The sequence below is a fragment of the Lathyrus oleraceus genome, chromosome 3, assembly GCF_024323335.1.
Source record: "Lathyrus oleraceus cultivar Zhongwan6 chromosome 3, CAAS_Psat_ZW6_1.0, whole genome shotgun sequence".
Classification (NCBI taxonomy): domain Eukaryota; kingdom Viridiplantae; phylum Streptophyta; class Magnoliopsida; order Fabales; family Fabaceae; genus Lathyrus; species Lathyrus oleraceus.
In genome coordinates, this window is record NC_066581.1 from 154,102,667 (window position 1) to 154,107,772 (window position 5,106).

The window sequence follows — 5,106 nt, forward strand, 5'->3', positions numbered from 1 at the left end:
GTATCTATCTACAACAATATTATCATGAATGAATCACCCTATCTCTCCTCTTCGAATAAGGATTGAAGAATTTACGCGTTTGCAACCGCGGGAATAACCTCACTCTCTAACAAATAATGAAGAAATCAATTCGATTCATACAATGTCTAACAATTATAAATGGTAATGTGGAAGCACGAAGATCACTAAGGACTTTTCGGTTGAAGCTTGGTTAGGTTAACAAACAAGGGTCATTTCTAAGGCCATTGAAAACGAAATTGTCGATGCAAAAGAGACATTCACTGTACATTATTCACACATCTCAACTTCGTTCCATTTGTTTCTCATTTGAAACCTTCACAACTCTTATTTCACAACTCAATTTTTGTTTTTCACTATTTTTCTTCCAAGCAAGCATTCATTTTTATTTTCTCTATATTATATTTTTTTCTCTTTTCTTTCACATCATATTTACAAAACAGATGTTTTTCTTTTCTAATTTTTATTTTCAATGCTTGCTCGGTTTTTCAAGAGTTGTGGCACTTACTGATTCTCATTTTCGTTCTCCCCAACTTATTTCTTACTCACCCTAAGTGAATGCTCTTAACTTTTTACGGCAAAAGAACAATAATCAAGATTTTCCGGGTTGTAAAAAAAAGATTTTTGAAATCTCGCTTTATTTCAAGCTGAGATTCAACTGTTTAAGCTCAAAGGGGTTAACGAATACTCTCTCTACTCACAGGTAAGTTGTATTTGGAACTGGTTGTGCTCGATAGAAAACAAGTGCCTTGATCATTTCTAATTGCTTCCACATATTCACAATAATAAAAGACAAAGCATGAATCAAATGAATCAACAAAATTTATTAGAATCCAGCATTTAAGTGTACAATGGAGGTTTCCTCACAATTTGTGGTTTTAAGTCCTAGATGAAACATTCATTCAATTATGTTGCAAAAAGACAATACTTAATTACAAAAAAGAGTAAAGTTCTTAGTGCATTCTAAAATTCTAGCCGGAGGTAACCATGTACCTTAGCCTTATTCACTTGTTTATTCTTATCATTGCCATCCAAGCTCGGATGCACCTTCATTGGATACTTCTTTGAGGAGCAACCAATCTAGAAGGTTTGCCACTCAACCAACCAAAAATTATTAAAACAAACAAAATTTAAAACATAAATAATAATATTAACTTCAAAATTTAAATATGTTCATGGGGGACGAAACACCCCAAAAGTACAAAGCCAAAATCAAAATACAGAATTCTGGAAATACAGTAGAAATAAAACATAAAATAAAAAATAAAAACTTAGCCCTCCACGGACTCATAACCCTCCTCACTACCGGCTTCAGAATCGGTAGCCTCATCATCATCATCACCATCACCATCAGCAGCACCAGAAGACGCACCAGCACCCGCCCCCTCTCCAAACACAGGCATGTCCACAGGCCAGTTAGCGTTAAGCAGAAACTGCTCACGCGTTATCAATGAGTGATCACCGGTGTTCGTGAGAGCAGAGTTGTTAAAAAGAAATTTTGTTTGGGCCCAAAATGCATAGCCTGCTGAGATTTTCAATTAGTGTTGTCACACAGCGCTCGCTGCTGCTTCGCCTAGCGAGCAGCTAGCGAATCTGCTCGCTACTGCTTCGCCTAGCGAGCATCAAGCGAGCATGACAACATTTGGCTTTTCAAAGACAGCATTCCAGGTACATTTCAGCAAGGTCATAACAATTGGAATCCCACTACAACAGAACAGAAAAACTGTAAATACTTACAATGTTGGGGTGCCTCCCAACAAGCGCTTGTTTAACGTCGGCTAAGCTCGACGGTGTGATGCTCACAGAGGAGCATCCAACGGAATAGCACAGCTCTCGCGATCCACATGACCGCCAAGATAAACCTTCAAACGTTGGCCATTAACGGTCCAACTGTCCTTCTTTTCCAGGTCCTCAATGACAATAGCTCCGTACTCCTTAACTTCTTTGACCCGAAATGGCCCGGACCATTTTGATTTCAACTTTCCGGGGAATAACTTCAACCTGGAATTGAACAAGAGGACCAACTGTCCCGGCACAAATTCTTTCTTTCGGAGCTTTTTGTCATGGTATTTCTTTACCTTCTCTTTGTACAACCAACTTGAGTGGTATGCGGCATTGCGCATCTCCTCCAACTCAAGCAGTTGCACCTTCCTTTTCTCACCGGCCAAATCATTTTCAAAATTTAAAAATTTCAGAGCCCACAAGGCTTTGTGCTCCAATTCAACAGGCAAATGGCAAGTTTTACCAAACACCAATTGAAAAGGAGTTAGGCCAATTGGAGCTTTAAAGGCGGTACGGTATGCCCATAACGCTTCATCCAATTTTTGTGACCACTCTTTTTTCGAATTTGACACAGTTTTTTCGAGAATTCTCTTAATCTCACGATTAGAGACCTCGACTTGCCCATTAGCCTGTGGGTGATACGGAGTTGCCACTCGTGTGATACACCGTAATGTTTTAAAATGATTTCCAACGGTGCATTACAAAAGTGTGACCCTCCGTCACTTATCAACACTCGGGGGGTTCCGAAACGGGAAAATATGTTTTTCTTCAAAAAATTTATCACCGTTTTCGCATCGGCCCGAGGTGAGGCAATCGCCTCAACCCACTTAGAAACGTAATCAACTGCGACAAGCATATACTCGTTACCATAAGAGGGTGGGAATGGTCCTACAAAATCAATGCCCCAACAATCAAATACTTCGACCTCTTGGATGTTTTGGAGAGGCATCTCGTCTCTCTTACCAATCCCACCGCTTCTCTGGCAACTATCACAACTTTGCGCATGGGTATGTGCGTCTTTGAAAATAGTGGGCCAATAAAATCCCGACTGAAGGATTTTTGTGGTCATTCTCACCCCATTATAGTGTCCGCCGTAAGGCGAGTTGTGACAATGCCAAAGGATGCTCTGCGCTTCATCGCCAGTAACGCATCTCCTTAAAAGGTTATCACTACCCAACTTAAACAAGTACGGGTCATCCCATACGTAATACTTGGCATCCGAAAGAAACTTCCTTTTTTGGTTCGAAGTTAGGTCGGGAGGCACAAAACCACTAGCCTTGTGGTTCGCAAAGTCTGCAAACCACGGCCTAACCTGAACTTTGAACAGTTTTTCATCAGGAAATTCTTCCCGGATTTCCTTCTCCGACGCGGTAACCTCCACATTCACTAAGCGGGATAAATGATCCGCCACCAAATTTTCCGATCCTTTCTTGTCTTTGATTTCAACATCAAATTCTTGCAACAAGAGGATCCAACGGATGAGCCTTTGCTTCGAATCCGGTTTGGTGAGCAAATATTTAATCGCCGCGTGGTCGGTATACACTACGACTTTAGACCCTATAAGATAAGATCTAAACTTTTCAAGCGCATACACTATCGCAAGTAATTCTTTTTCAGTTGTGGCATAGTTAATTTGAGCCTCATTAAGAACTTTACTTGCGTAATGTATCGCATGAAATTTTTTCTCTTTTCTTTGGCCAAGTACCGCTCCAATTGCATAGTCGCTTGCGTCACACATTAGTTCAAAATTTAAATTCCAATTTGGAGCGACTATAATTGGAGCGGTAACCAATTTTTCTTTCAAAGTTTCAAAAGCTTGCAAACATTCATCGGTTAAGAGAAATACCTGGTCCTTAGCTAGCAAATTTCTCAAAGGCTTAGCCACCTTTGAGAAGTCCTTGATAAAGCGCCGATAGAACCCGGCGTGCCCCAAAAAGCTTCGGATTCCTTTCACATTCACCGGAGGAGGTAACTTTTCAATCACTTCAACCTTAGCTCGATCAACTTCAAGCCCCTTTGAAGAGACTTTATGGCCAAGCACAATCCCCTCGGTCACCATGAAGTGACACTTCTCCCAATTAAGCACAAGATTGGTCTTTACACATCGTTCAAGCACCGTTTTCAAGTTTTCCAAGCATAGACTAAAGGATCCACCAAATACCGAGAAGTCATCCATGAAGACTTCCATTGTTTTCTCAATAAGGTCGGCAAAAATGGCTTGCACACATCGTTGGAAAGTCGTCGGTGCATTGCACAACCCAAAGGGCATTTTTCGGTACGCGAACACTCCAAACGGACATGTGAAAGCCGTCTTTTCATGATCGTCCGGGTCAACCGCAATTTGGTTATACCCGGAATAGCCATCCAAGAAACAATAGTATTGTTGCCCCGAGAGTCTTTCGAGCATTTGATCCATGAACGGGAGTGGAAAATGGTCCTTTCGAGTTGCGGTATTCAACCGCCTATAATCAATACACATTCGCCACCCCGTTGCAACTTTAGTAGGGATCAATTCATCCTTGTCATTCCGGATCACGGTAATTCCACCTTTCTTCGGAACCACATGCACGGGACTAACCCATGGACTATCCGAGATCGGGTAAATCATTCCCGCATCCAACAGCTTTACAACTTCCTTTCGAACAACCTCCTTCATGGTAGGATTTAAGCGGCGTTGAGGTTGAGCTACCGGCTTAAAATCCTCTTCCATCAAGATCTTGTGCATGCAATAGGAAGGGCTAATTCCTTTTAGATCGGAAAGAGTCCAACCCATGGCTTCTTGATTTTTTTTTAGCACATGGATCAAGCGGGCTTCTTCATCATTTGTCAAAAGGTTGCTTATGATGACCGGCTTTGCTTCGGTCTCATCTAGGAATACATACTTCAAAGTAGAAGGTAGTATTTTCAATTCAATAGGCGCTTTTTCGTCAGTAACCTCCTTCTTCAAGTCTTCTTCCTCAACTTCCCACGGTTGTAGTTCGTCTAAACTATCAAGTTCCTTTAAGTATTCCTCAAGAGCTTGCTCTTCTTCAACGGTGAAAACCTCCAATGAGTCGTCAAGAGCTAACTCCATAGGAGATATCTCATGAATATGCTTAGAAACCTCCAAAACTGCTTCTTCGATCACATCGATGTGAAAGCTATCATTTCTATCTTTTGAATGCTTCATTGCTTCGAATAGATCGAATGTTACTTCCTCATTTTGGACTCTCACCTTCATTAAACTGTCATCAACGTCTATCATCATTCGCGCGGTTTTCATGAACGGTCGGCCCAAGATGAGCGGAGCATCATCATCTTCCTCCA